Below are 15,374 nucleotides of genomic sequence, written 5' to 3'. Positions count from 1 at the left end.
ATCTCAGGAACACACAGCATTACTGCTAGAAACTCTGGTCTTGTGTTCTCTCAAAACATTGAAAAGTGAATTGCGCACATTACAGGTTTTCATATAAGCAATAAACGCCATAGAAGGATTGTGCACCATGAACAACAACGTAGATTCAAGGAAAAAACTCGAATACTATCAAGTAAATGCCTAGGAATGATAGCGAACAGTAAATAACATTAAGCACGAGGAAAGAATCGCACGTCTTGCTGATTCGAATGCCACCATGTAACTGCCAAGGAATGGTAGCGCACAATGAATAACATGAATTAAACACAAGGAAGGAATCGGGCGTCTTGCAGATTCGGATGCCAGCATGCAAATGTCATGAAAAGTCCAAACGCACATTCACACAGGCAAGAGCAAATTATTTAGCAAGAAGAATTAGGACCAAGAATTCGAGCGTCATTGATATGTAGTCGGGGGTCCAGCCCGACCTCCATCTTACCGCCCTGATCAAGAATCACCCAGAGAGTGAAAGGGTGAGGCCTCGAAAATTAAAGTAAGCCTCCAGAACAGGATCTCAGGAAGTTGCTGCTGCTCTGCACCCGGACCTCTGACTAGTGAGCACGTGGAGCTGGGCTGGTTCCCTTTTATAGAGTCTTGGCCCAGCCCACAACCACACCCAGGCATGCTGCAGGGAAAGCTTCTAGAAGGCCCTGGAAAGGGACCACACCCTGACTCACTCTGAAAGCCTGCAGCAATACATTGCAAATGGACAGTATTTATAAGCACCTTTAGAATGAGTCTTCAGGATTGAATTCTGCAATGCAAAAGGTTAAACAATAACATATCACAATGCATAAATTACATTATCATGTGTTGGTTTTTGCATTCTAATGTCCCGCAGAGCGCGCACTGTCCTGGTGTTGACACATACTGTGTATGCCTTAACATTATTAATGTAAGGTGAAGCATAAAAATGTACTATTGAAGAGGCATTCACTGTAGAAACTAGAGTTCATGTACATATGTGCTTTTTGTTTAGCCATAACAAGAGGATTTGTAGTTCTTATTCACATTTACACTTTTGTTTTGAATTGTTGCTTTTATTAAAAAGCACATTGCATATGTAATCACTAATTAATCTATTCACATTTTGTATTTATTCTGACATGTTTGCACCCATAATGGTGTATTAAAGGGCATACCGACAACGATTTCTAAAGCTGGCCTAACTAGGTCCTTCGTTTAACACAAGATGTATTTTTCTGTGCTCTGCATACTTTTATTTTGCTGGTGCTCTAGTGATTTGTTTTTGCTAGAGAAAGGAGTATTGTGTGATAGAGAGGCTTGAGAGGAGAACTCTTGGCATGGACTGAACAATATAATAAGCAGAAGAAGTCTCCCATTCATCGCATATCTGGTGTGGAGGTGTTCAAGTCTAACTTAGTTGTTGGAACTCAATAAAATGGGAGAATCATCTGATGTTGCAATTGTACTCCGAAAAAGAAAATATTGAGTTTCTGGTGATGTGTTAGGAGATATGAATGCTCCTGGAACTTTCCACTTTAATTTAGTGTTCCCTTTCGTAGAGTTACAGCAGATTTCTTCAGAGGTACACAACCCTTAGGATCCCTTTGCCTTTACAGTGTGTAGCGTCATGTTAACACTTGTTCCTTTCTTTAAAGACTTCTACGGGAGACTTTACGATGCGGAGACCTACTTGTTCTATTCCTGAAATCCTGGAGCCCTTATTCTACTTAGCCTAGAACCTAACAAGATGTCTTTAATTCGGTTTACACAGAGTGTATTGCAAATTCATTTGAGGAAAGCAATTTCTTGCTTCCTAATATTTGTATTGTTTTGACTGTAATTTCTGCATGCCTTATGCTATTGAAATTTAACCTATTATGGTCTTTCGGATTGCCGGTTCTGAATCTGCACACTTATAATTTGGTTTTGCTTTACACATATATTGGAGAGATTATTCATTACTAATAAATCTACTAAACTCCAAAACTGATTCCTGGCCCTCTGTGCGGCCAAATGGGCTTCATGAGTTGAAACTAAGTCTTTTGGTAACTCCTTTGCCTCCCAGTACACTGAAAGATCCAAAGGAAGACCATTGTCTGCTTCCATTGCACGCTCACACAGAAATTACTTTCTCCCCATTATATCTTATTTCATTCCAATTGTGCACAACACAGGAATTCTACACCACAATTAATTTTAACCTATCTGTTTCAGACCATTTATGATAACTCTTCCTTGCCAACCATCATTTCCATCTCAGATCCCCCTTACACAAATCTTCAGTACCTTTCCAAATTATCCACCACAATGCTCCTTTGCTAGTGCCCCACTTGACTTGTTCCACAGTAATTCTATTTTCAACACTGGACATTAGGTCCACTACAGGTTGTCCCATTTGAGTTTGCCAAATATTAAAAGATGTCCTGTGGGAGTGTTTGAAGCATATGCATAATGTACACACTGGATACATGGCTATTCATACTAAATAGAGTTGATGGGGCAACTGGCAAATTATAAATGGCTCCTTAACAGTTTACCCATGGGCTGGTAGTATTTTATTTTATCCTTAGCTACTTTCTTGTAATGCCTTAAGTCTTACCCCGAAATGCATAGCCATCTAATATCTGTAGTCTCAACTGGTGAAGGTGAGCACATGGGCAACTTAAACGTAATAAATGAAGACACTTTACCTAGAATTTCTTTAAAAAAAATTTTTTTTTAAAGATAATTTACCTCAGTTTGGAGACGTTCAAGGGGGCTGTCTGAATTATTCAGGGATACAGCAAAACCCATTCCCAAAGCGAGGAATGAAATTGACACCTGTTCTGGGTCCAGATTCTTCAGGGACCGACCTACAAAAATCAAAATGCATTAATAAGATTTCGTAGATGGTCACATAATGAGCATGAGGATATATAACCAAAAAGCCACGACAAACCACTTTCAGGGCAACACACATTGCTATTTATTTGGTTTACCACATCATAGAAAAGCATTATTCATACCTGTATACCTTGAGTTAGAGCAAATTTTCAATTGAGCCATTCCAAAAAGCTAGCAAAAAACAAAGTCATCTTTCATATTGAAAGAGACAAGAAACCTAGATTAAAGAAAAGGCTATCACATGGAGGCCAGATCATAGCTTGAGAATTTTAAAGTCCATATGATATATAATGTGAGAAAACAGGGCTGATTGCAGAGGCCCCCTAACTTTTTGCCCCCATTTTCCACTTTATGCTGGTGTTTTCCTGACTCTGATGGTGCCCTGGGTACTGCTAACCAGTCCCAGGGCCTGTGCTCTGTGTAAAATGGATATGCAAATTAGGCTAATTATAATTGGCTAAGTTAACCTACCTATAAGTCCCTAGTATATGGTAGGGCATGTAGGTTTAGGGACCACAGCATAGGTGGTGCACACCAAGGTGCATTGCTGAGGTGCCCAGTGTCATTTTAAAGGCAGGCCTGCCTTGCTGGCTGCTTTTAAATTAAAGTTATATGCAAATTCGACTTTGGAATTAAAAGTAGTTCCAAAGTCTTAAACTACCTTATTTTTACATATAAGTCACCCCTAAGGTGTGCCCTATGTGCCCCTAGGGCTGGGTGCCATGTAACTATAAGCAGGGACTTTATAAAAATAGATTTATAAACCCTGGTGAGGTAAAAACAGCCAAATTCGTTTTTCCCTCATTGAAGTAAATGGCCTTCATAGGCTAGAATGGGGAGACTTTATTTTAATTTTTAAAGTCTCCCTAAATGTTGCATACCAAGAATTTGGTATCAAATTAATTGTTGTAATAAGTCCCACAACTTCCAGTTGTTGGATTTAATATAACTTGTTCAGGTAAAAAGTTTAGACTTTACCTAAAAAGTTGCCAATTTCAGCTCTGCATTGTTTTTGCTGCTGTGCTCTGATTGGCCAGCCTGCAGCAGCTTTTGCCAAGCTGCCTTGATGAGGTGTGAAGTGGCCTGGCTTCACACAAAGGAATGTGCTTGGGGGAGAGAATCTCCCCTCAGCAGATGGTGAGGCAGGAAGGGGGAGGGCTGCCAAACTGGTCTTCAAAGGCAGAGAAGGACATCTGGAGCACCCAGCAACACCCCCACATCCTGCAACCCCAGACAACTAGGTGCCCCCTTGATTAGATTAGGAGAGGGCAGGAGAGGGGTGTGTTTATGATTTTTAGCCACACCAGTGGGTGGGCTCAGCCAGATGTAACCTCCAAAAATCAGATTCAGCCATGTTGGATTTTTAGAGACTGTTGCCTTTTGGGATGGATTTTTGCCACACTTCCCAGGAAGTGGTCATCACAGGGGGACGACCCTGTACCTGATTGGAGGACCAGGACCCCCCTGCTTTTCACCCAGGAGCAAGGATAAAACTGGCAGACCTGCATCCACACCTCAGATCCCCACCAGATTTCAACAAGAAAAGAACTAAAGGAGAAGAAGGACTGCCCTGCTGGACCCCTGGCCTGCACCTGGAACCTGCACTCAGAAGAACTGCACCAGCTGCACACTTGGGCTTCACCACAAGAAGGACTTTGCCTGGCTTCAACTGGTTCAAGGAGGGACTCCCTGTTTGCTACAGGTGAAAAATTGCTATCCAGAGTCCCCTGCACCAACTCCTGAAGAAAGCGACCAGCTGACCACTGTCCAAAAAGGAGTTTGCGCCAGGTGCATTCTGGGAGTGGTAGTCCGCACCCCCCAAGGACCATCTCAGAACTTCTGGACCCTTGGGGTGAGCTGTGGACCCCAAAAGAACCTTAAAAGAACATCTGGGTGAAGCCCCAGAAGTTGAGAAGATTTGAGAATTTTTGTAAAAAAGCTCCATAGAGGGACCGACCCGCCACGGAAATTCTAGCCGGCTTGCCTCAACTGCCACCCGGCCTGATTTGGTGGTTCGTCCCGGTAAAGAAAAATCTCAGAAAAAGAGACTAAGTCCGAAGGTAAAAAGTTGACCGGGACCTCCCAGCCATCGTACCCGAGAAGGGCTCCATGGACGTCGGATCAAGATCCAGGTTTACCCCGGTCGAAGGATTTTCACCTCGAAAAAACGACTAAGTCCGAAGGTAAAAATCTCCACCGAGGAATCCAGCATCGCGTATCCGGAGAAGGGCTCCAGGAGGTCGGATAGGACTGGCAGGTTCGTCCCGCTGAAGAAAATCTTCAAAATAAAGACTAAGTCAGAAGGTAACTTTTTAACCGAGACCTCCCGCGACCTGTAGCCGAGCAGGGCTCCATCGCGGTCGGCCTGAAAGTTTGACTATGCCCCGGTCGAGGTGCAACCAGATGACCCGATTGGCGCTTTTTGTTTCTAAGCGCTAGAAAAATAATAATTCTTTAAAAATTCATATCTCCGGTTCCCTTTATCCGATTTTATTCGTTTTGGTGTCATTTTAAAGATAAAAATATAAACTATTTTTATAAATTGGTTTTGGATTTTTAAACTGTTTCCTGTGTTTTATTTAATTACTGTTTTGTGATATTTGAATGCTTTACACACTGTCTCCTAAGTTCAGCCTTGACGCTCGTTGCCAAGCTACCAAGGGTTGAGCTGGGGTTAATTTACTGAGACCTAACTGGACCTAAGTGGAGGTTAGTGGCTTGTTGCTAGGTGTAGGTACCTACCTGCCCTTACCAATAACCCATTTTCCAACATATAACCTTACCAGAAGATGACAACTGCAAATCATTCATATGTACCACCATCTGGGAGGTCGTTGACAGCCGCAAGGTGCATAAACTCTGCAAAGATTACATTTTTGCTCTAACCGAAATAGTGCAAACATGAACACTCCTGGGTGCAACAACGATTTCTAGAATATTATCAAAGAGGTGCTATCACAGGGTTTCATCACAAACAATATTTGAATAACTATGACAAGTTACTAATGCCACAAAGTCCCTTTGTGTGACATCTATACTAATTTTTACTACTCATTCATTTGTTCCAATTGTTTGTTTAGCCAACTATGGATCAAGGATTTGTGGCCAGTGTAAAATAGCGTTCAACTAAATCTTTAAATGCATGAAGGCTGCCACCCATACTGCCATTAGCCAGACAAGTCTATCCAACCATCTCCCAGGATTTGTGGTTTTTAGCAGTGACAAAAAACCTAGCATTTTCCCTGAATGGGTCATTTGTATACACCGCTCATATATAGTTATTTCACTATTTAGGTGGTCCAGAAACACTTTACTGAAGTAAAAACATGAACACTACATCTTCAACTATTCACAAAAGGGGACAAATATATCTTTACAAAACAGATTTATTTACATATCAATTACACTAATTCACAACATCAATGAAGACAGCATAACATTCTATATAAATAATCATACTTTTGGGTCAATATACAAAAATTACAAATAAACATTTCACAAACACTTAATAGATTGTGGACCTAAACAAAACACCCTGAGCCTGTTTGTCAAACATAGGAATTAAATATATCTTGGTTGCCCATTCAGTCCAGGTATGTCACCATTTAAGTCCCAAAATGTTTATTTAGTCAATGAAGGACCATCATCAGGATAAATTGTCTCATTGCTATAGAATGTAACAAACATTTACCCAAGTAAAAAAAAAAAAAACACATTTTTAAGGGAAAACAACCTCCCTATCAGAAAGGCAAACCACTAATTATTTTTTTTTTAAATCAGTTGTTAATAAATTGGAAAAACAGCGATGTTTTCATACACAACTCTCATTGAATATTATCATATAGGTCACTCAACCATGAAGGATCTAAATGAACCCTTTTGAACTGAATGGAGAACTGATGTATTGCATTTGAATCAAACTGGGAGCATAATTTTCTGTAAACTTGACAGTTATTGCATCCCCCAGTGAGTAAATCCATGTGGAGAGTACTTGAGCTATGCAAATTTAATCAATCTTGGTTCTTGATATACGGGCTTGGGGCATGCTGTTCTTGAATCTGGTAAGTCAGTTTTATTAGGGTGACCTGGTACTTACAATGCTGTATCCCATTAATTCCATTATTAGTGATCATTTTCCAGGAGGTATCTTTGCATTGTTAGGATGAAAACACAAACAGTAATTCACCCTCACAGTTTATTAGATTGTTCAAATATGCTATTCAGCTGTTCTGGTCAGTTCAAAAAATGTTAATTTGGATCCACCATGATGGCCCTGATGTGTATATGATTTTATTCAATTGGTGTTGTGTATGAAAACTTCAAAGTATTTTTCCAAGTTAATTACCCAACTACGTTTATGATTTCTTGAAATTTGAAGTCTTTATCCTGTCAGATAGGGAGGTCTTTTTTTGTTATTCTGTGTGGCTCTGTCATCGATTATTTGTGGGCTCTAACATGTTGCTTGCAAAATTCTGTAGCAATGAGGTGGCAATATATTGAATAAGCACCTTTGTCCCAAGGATGGTCATTGACTGAATACCCATTTTGGAACTGAAACACTGACGTGCATGGGCTGCTTGAGCAGCCAAGATATATTTCACTTCAAAGTTTCTTTGCAATTAAGTAGTTGTCTGTTAAGGTACAATAGTTTTAATTTGTTGTCACATAAGTTGTCATTCGCCTTCATACAAGTTATGATTGTTTATGTGCTATTCTGTCCGCCTTTTTTTTCAGAAAAAAATGTTATGATTGTTTATGAGATGTATATCTATTCTTAAAGAGATATTTCTGGTCCCTTCTATAAATAGTTGGACACAAGTTCATGTTTCTTCTTCAGTAAATTCATTTCTAAATCTCATAAATGGTTCAATACCTATACATAACGGTGTAAACAAGACTCCTCCTGCAGAATAGTTGTTCACTGTTATACTGGAGCAAGACTAAGTCACATGACCTAAGACAAGGCATTACTGGGACAATTCCCTCAATATCAGTCAATTTTCTGAGGCAGTGAAGGATAACTTTGCAGTCTAGCATGCTCAAAGTCAGTGGGCACGCCAGGTCAGTCAACAAGCATGGCCCTGGCCTCTGTCTGTTGCATCTGTAATTCCAGTCTGGCAATTATGTCTTACATAGAGAAGCTGGTACCTTTCTAAAAATAAATTGCAAGCCATTTGTTTGTATTTTGAAAGCCTGGAAAGCTATTAGCTTGTATAATAAAAATTTGCTTAGAAGTCTAAATTTTGTGACATTGCCATGCTGCCTCAGATTTCCTCTAGACGACTTTTGATCTTCTTGTAGTTACAGTTTTAAATGCAGACTTCAAATCAGAAAAATACTGTTTGTTGTTGATTTTACCTTTAACCAGTAAGGCCGAAACAAATCTATCAGCCATGTGAGTAAAATAGCAACAAGGCAATACCTCTAGCTAAGAAAAGCATCCATTGCTTCTTGTGGATGAGACGCTTTGTGGTGGTTTCTCATCACCATTTAACCTTTGCTAGTAAAAGCCATAGCACTGGTAGTTTCCTTTATACAGTGGCAAGGTCCAAGGCAACCAACCTCAATATCCACAAGGATGTCAGCTGAAGGTTACTTGATGGCTTGGAAAACTAACAAAAGTGCTGGCTTGACAGACCTAAAGCTGTGCTTTAATGAGGGTTGCAGAGTACTGGCAAGACCACCAATGGTTTGGATTAGGCACAGAGCTCATAATTTAGCTGTTAAAAATCGATCCTAGGACTAATGCCAGGTTCAGAATCCTTTTTCATATTCTTTTGGAATATCAGGAACTCCTTAGATGCCTACAGGTATGTACCACTATTTAGTCATTAATTAGCCACACTGATTGCAGGCTATTTTACATGCCCTTAGGGAGGGCAGATCACTTGTATGGTGCATTTCCACAGCACTTCCACATACCCACAATGTTGAGGGAATTCAAATACAGCAAGTTTCCCTTTGAATTGTGTGCCATCAATACTCAGGGGCATTGCACCATTACAACAGTGGCTGGATATGCAACACCAGGCTCTTTTTTTTTTAGCTGGCAGGTCCTACGAGCAATGCTACACCAGCCTACCATAATGCACGGTCACTGACCATCCACTTGGGTGAAGCTTTGTCTGACAATCGTTCAAGTGTCCTGCTCTGTCGGATTCTTAAAACCAGCCTAGTCTTCACCTCTGGATTCCAAGGCTAGGCTTTTGCTCTTCAAGGCTTTGCCACCTTTTGGAAACATACTCCACCAGATTTTGCATAAGTAAGTTTATTGCACTTACTACTCCCTAAATCTCAAACTGCTCACAGCCCACCATACAGTGGTATATTGCACTTATGACCTATACTCTTCCCTCCCCGCTAAATAAAATGTATCTGCTGGTGTCCATATCTTGAACTATTGCTAATTCCTTCATGAGAGTTCAAGGTATTAGTCAGTTAGGGAATGGGATGTTCTATTTATCTCATCAATAAGCTAGTCCTTCAGAGAAAATGCAGTGAAATGGTTAAGTTGGTAATTGGTTTCAGACTGCCTGGATTCTAAACTAGGCTTCCACACTTAATCACATTGTGCGATCCTGGCTAAAAGATTTACCCTTCTGCATACCAGAGTCCCCCGGGCTGCCAAAACTGGCCACACTTGGAGGGCTACAATGCTGACATACACAGAGATTTGTTAATAAAACTAGATATTAACCACCCAGACCGGGTTCTGTGTGCACTGGCAGAGGTTAATGTATGGAAGGATACATTTCCAGAAGTCTTTAAGGAAAGGTTAGGCTTATTAAAGAGGTTTGCACACAAAATTGTTTTAAAGGAAGAAGCGTGTCTTAGGGCGCATAAGCCACGCACTGGGCCTTTGGTGTTGAGATCCTTTGCAGAGGGAACTACGAAGATTAGGTAAGGAGGGCATTATTGAGGAGATCAAAGCCTCTGAATGGATGGCTCCAGGTGTTCTAGTGAAAAAGGGCAACAGAGATCTAAAGCTGTGTGTAGATCTTTGTGACCTCAATAAGGCAAACTGGGTGGATCGCCACACCCTGCCAAACATTAGTGATCTGTTGTTGACAATCAAAGGAACTAAGTTTTTCTCCATGCTGGATTTGTCATTAGCATATCATCAAATTGCTATACACCCAGAGGCAAGGCCCCTTTATGTCATTTGTTACACGGGAAGGGGCTTATCGATTCAAATATATGGCTTTTGGGTTGGCATCAGCTGCAGCAGTGCTCCAGAGAGCCATGCACCGGATTTTTGAGGAAGTGTAAAAAATAAAAAAATAAAAAAAGTTGCATACTTTCAATATATTTTGGTGTTTAGCGACAATGAGAATGAACATAACACGAGCATAACAAACTGTTACATTCTAGGTTGGAAAATCTGCTGGAGTATTGCTTAACCATCGGGCTGGACAAATGTAAAATTAGAACAAGAGGGGTTGAATACTTGGGTCACTGGCTGGATGAGCGTGGCCCCGAAGTTAGTCTGGAGATAGATCCCTCATCCCCACAGAAAAAGGACCAACTGCATTCATTCTTAGATTTAGCAGAACACTAATCCAAGTTTCTCCAAATGTTCACAGATAGTACTAGATGAATGCAGACGTAAAATGTTAAAGAATGAAGAAGAGTATAGCATTGTCTACAGCTTTGAAACTTTTTGACACACGCAACAAGAGCATCATTTGCACTGATGCTGGCAGTGGGGGATTGGGAGCAGTCTTCATGCAGTATAGGGATGGCAAGGAGGTAACTATAGTGTACCCTTCATGACCTCTTGAGAGGTGGAGAGTTGTCATTTTCCATGATTGAATGAGAGGGGTTGGTGTGTTAGTGGGGTTTTAATCACTTCAGGACGTTTGTGTGGGGAATAGGCTTTGCGATTCATATGGACAATAGGACCTTGGTAGATGTTTTCACCAATAAGGCACATGCCAGGCCTTGTCTAGGATCACACAATGGGTTTTAAAATTGTTGGAAATTATCTTCAAGACAGAATATGTTCCGGGCAAGAAGAATGCGGTGGCTAGTTGACTATTGAGACTACCAGTAAATAGTCTGGGTGCGGTCGTGACGGTGAGGAAAAGTGGTTTGTGGCAAATGTATGTGCTCTCAAGGATGGACGTAGATCACATAAATGGGTCCAGGCAGTGAAGGGGGATGGCATTTTGCAAGAAGTCAAGGAATATATAACAAGAGGCTAGCCAGCTAAAGGGAAGGTGTCTGATGGAGCAGAATCCTTCTGCCATGTGAGTGCGGAATTGTTTTTGGTCAGGCAAGTGAGACTGAGAAGAGAACTTTTGGTTGTGCCCAAAGTATTAAGAAGCCACATAATGAGGTTGGCGCATGGACACACAGGCACGAGTGCAACTAACGGTAGGTTGAGAATTGAATATTGACAGCCAAGATTAGATGGAGATGTGGAAAGAACAATTAGATAATGTGTGCCTTGTGCCTGGAGCAATGAATCACAAAGAACGGTGGAGTATCCACTGGTGGTAGTGACAAAATGGATGCACCATGGGGAAAAAAAAAAAAGTTAGTTTAGACATTTCTGGTCCCCCATGGGTTCAGGGGAGGTACCCCAAAATATACCTTGCTAGTCATCGATTAATTTTCAAGGTGAGGTTGGCCAGAAGTTAAATTTACTGACCACGTGACCACGCAGGATGTTATCAGATTTTGGAAAATGTGTGTCAGAAAGGAAATACCAGAGTGTGTTGTTAGATTTTTGTATCCCATGAGATGGAGTTTAAAAAAAAAAAAAAAAAAAAATAAGAAAAAGAAAAAGTAGTACAGAGCATATAATATAGTCCGTTTATTACCCCCAGAGCAATGATCTCGTTGAGAGATGGACTAAAACTCTGAAGGAGAATTTACAATTGCTGTTGAGTTACGGTAACCAGTGGTGGTATGCCATGAAGAAATTGGTGTGGGCATATCACACCACACCCAACAACGTCACGTGAAAGTACCTTTTGAAGTTATGCGTGGAAGAAAAGCTACAGAATTGATTTCCAAGGGTGTCGAAAAAATGAAACATGCAGATGACTTGCTGGGAATGTCATCATGGAGAAATTTGCAGAAGGAGAATGGGTGTGTGTATGGAAGGGGCAGAAATAAAACAAGGCGTTGGCAAGAGTTTCTGCACCATTGCAGGTTTGTGACTATTGATTGATATATATATATATAAAAATAAAACCTAATGGTGGCTGCCACTAGGTAGTAATAGCTAGAACCTAATTTCTAAATAAGGCATTTTTTTTTTTTTCTAAACTTGTCTACATCTTTGGCGCCGATGGACGAATTTTCCCCAAAATATTTGCAAGTCCCATGAGCTGCTGCCTGGAAAGTTTCAGGGTGATCTGTCCGAAGTGGGGCAGGTGACAAAAAGGAGGGGTCCCAAAACATGTTTTTCCCATTCATTTTTCCATAAGGACTTTGAACAGCAACAGCAGAAAAAAAACTACTGGACAGAATTACACCAAATTTGGCAGGAAGGTAGGTCCTGGTCCAGAAAGTGACCTTTTTGTTTTGGTGTAATTCCGTTCAGTAGTTTTTGGGACATTAAGGGGAAAAATAAATGTGTATATCTAGTGACACGAAGGATTTGCGACCCCTCCCGATCTCATGTAGAGATCTGATTGTCTGATGACAGAAAACGTTGAAGTGTTTTCACCCAAAAGAAAATTATTATTATTATTTTTTTTTTTTAAAGGGAAAGGGGCTAGGGTATGGACACACTCAATCAATCAAAGAGACTTATAGAGCGCGCTACTCACCCGTGAGGGTCTCAAGGCGCGGGTTGGCGGGGGGGGGAGGGAGATGAAGAGGTGGGGAGATCACTATTCGAAAAGCCAGGTTTTAAGGTTCTTCCTGAAGAGTAGGAGGTCCTGGGTCTTGCGGAGGTGGGTGGGGAGGGAGTTCCAGCCTTTGGGGGCCAGATAGGAGAAGGATCTTCCGCCAGTGGTGGTGTGTTTGATGCGAGGAACTGTGGTGAGGGAGAGGTAGCTCTGGTGGTGGGGTCTCAAGGGCTAAAAAAAAACGAAAAAAAAACAAAACTTTTTTTATTTTACAAGCGGAGTCGCAGTGGAGCTGCGGATCTGCCATAAATAACAATTAAATAAAAATAAAAAAGTGCAGGCTTGCGCACTTCGTTAATATAATGCCCATGGGTGCTTTTCTGTGAAAAACCAGGGGGGCTCCTGTCCCCCTCCCACTGCCCCGGGGACGCCACCTACCTAGAGCTTCCCATTCATGTGCAGATGGGGGTGCGTGTCCCCGGCTGTCCTATGGACCACTACCTCCCCAGGGCAAACATTACATATATGGGGGGGGCACGTGCCTCTCCACTGCTCCGGGGACCACCACCACCCCTGGGCGATAAATTAGTTAATAAAGGGGGCTGTGGCCCCCCCCTGGGGACCACCACCCCTCCGGGGCCACACTCTGGATTTTGACAGCGGGACCTGTTAAGGAGGTTCCCCTGTCAAAAACCAGAGGTTTCAGCTCTGTCACCCGCAAGCGTGCGGGGGACAGAGATAAAATGCTTCAGTAAGCATGGAGCTGCTGTCAAAGCAGCCCCGTGCTTGTTGAAGCTATGGCACTGTGGGGGGAGTGCCAGGTAGCCCGGGAGGGCTTTTTATTTATTTAAAAAAAAAAAAGAACTTTACAAAAAATTTCACTGCCATGCAGTTTTTTTCCATCAAAAATGTTACTGCAAATATTACATTGATATTATCAATTATGTAATGAAAGATGGCATGAGTGCCGTAATTTGTGAAGTAATTTGCAGTGCATGGCGAGGGCACGAGTTACAGTTCTCTTTGGCCACGAGTTACAGCTTAAAGCAGTGCAACTAGTACAGCCGCACCTGGTGCGGACTTTGGTGTGGGGGTAGGGGCACTGCGTTTAAAAATAACTTACCGTTTTAAAAGCAGGTGAACTTCCTTATGCGTCGAGCAATGTTAAGGCAAGTATAAAATTGCCAAAATAACTGAGGATTAATGTTCCTGCAGGTGTACCATGCAGATCACAGAGTGTGAGTGAACAACGAGTAGCGCTATAAAAAATGAAATCTATGTCAGCTAGGGGCTAGGGAGAGATGAGACTCTTGCACAGGGCACCACGAACACTGAAGCTGGCTCTGAGCCTACATACGTTTGTCCTTTGTTTACACGGGAGGAGTGAGACTGCTAAAACGGTCTTTGACCAGACTTAAAAAGGGTTGGAATTAGCATGCTGCAGAATGGCATGCTTTATTTTTATTGGCTAGAACAATACCAACTCTAAAAAGGCAGCTAGACGCAAATTCTATTTTTCAACAGAGGACTTTTAGAAGCAATAGCAAGGAGTGGGTTTGGCATCGGTGATTGAATCATGAACAACTTATATTCACAGAATGAGTAGTAAATGCATCGAAGTAGAAATATCACTAATAAACAGTACATAGGCTTACATTGGCGCAGGGGATTTCTGGCACCAAGAAAGAACATTGAAGGCGATCCAGCTTGCAAGCAATGCTTCGCAGGCTGAATCCATTCTCTGTTCCCTCCCCCCCACAAAGGCTCGAAGGAAGGCTTACCATTTGCTTCCACACTTAGTGGAGCGATCCTCCATTCATAGTGGTCTTCAGTCGTCCTGTATGCCTCGGTGACCACAGTGCGCACCACATCTGAGCTAGAGGGGGGAGGAACGTCGTTCCGAAAGAGAACATCGAGCTGTGCAATCACTGAACCATTCCTGCCAGGGAATGGAGAGAAGTGTAGAATCAAACTCAGGTGCTGTGGACATCAAAACTGAATCTGGTATGACCCCCTACGTCCAACAGCACATTGTTAGTGAAGAGCTGCATGGCCCCAACACACCCATGAGGGTGCAAATGCCATTCATCTTTCAGCATTCATGGGAATGACGCAATGCAAATTATTGCAGGATTCAGCGAGGACATTAGCACTCAACTTCTCCCATCACTCAACAATGCTGAACCCAACAATAGAAAACAATAAGCGGTCAGCCAATACCCATTGCAAGTAGTGAAACAGCAGGACACTTGATGAACCATAGAGAAAGGAACAGAGCTGGGTGTTACCATCTCATCTTTCAGTCTAACATTGTATGAACACCTCGCCCTCACCAGCCCACCACCTGCCAAACAGTATTAAAACCTTGGTAACACCATCAGACGTCCATCCCCACAGATTATTAATACTCGTTACATCATCAGCAGTCCATTGTATATATGAAAAGAAATAGTAGGTATACTCTTGCATCAGCAGTACATCAGAGTGATAACAGTATTAATACTTTTAACCCACCATAAGCCCACTGTCACTTGGAATAGGGGTGGGGAAGGTGCCACAGCACCTCCTGAAAACTTGACAGTTTTGATGGAGTATGAACAATCAAGGGGTTTCTCAAATGGTTTTCTTCTGGCAGAGTTTGTGTTTAAGAGAGTGTCACATAGCCCCTATGCCTTTTTTGGG

Source organism: Pleurodeles waltl, chromosome 3_1 (genome assembly GCF_031143425.1).
Source record: "Pleurodeles waltl isolate 20211129_DDA chromosome 3_1, aPleWal1.hap1.20221129, whole genome shotgun sequence".
NCBI lineage: Eukaryota > Metazoa > Chordata > Amphibia > Caudata > Salamandridae > Pleurodeles > Pleurodeles waltl.
This window is presented reverse-complemented; position numbering follows the sequence as displayed.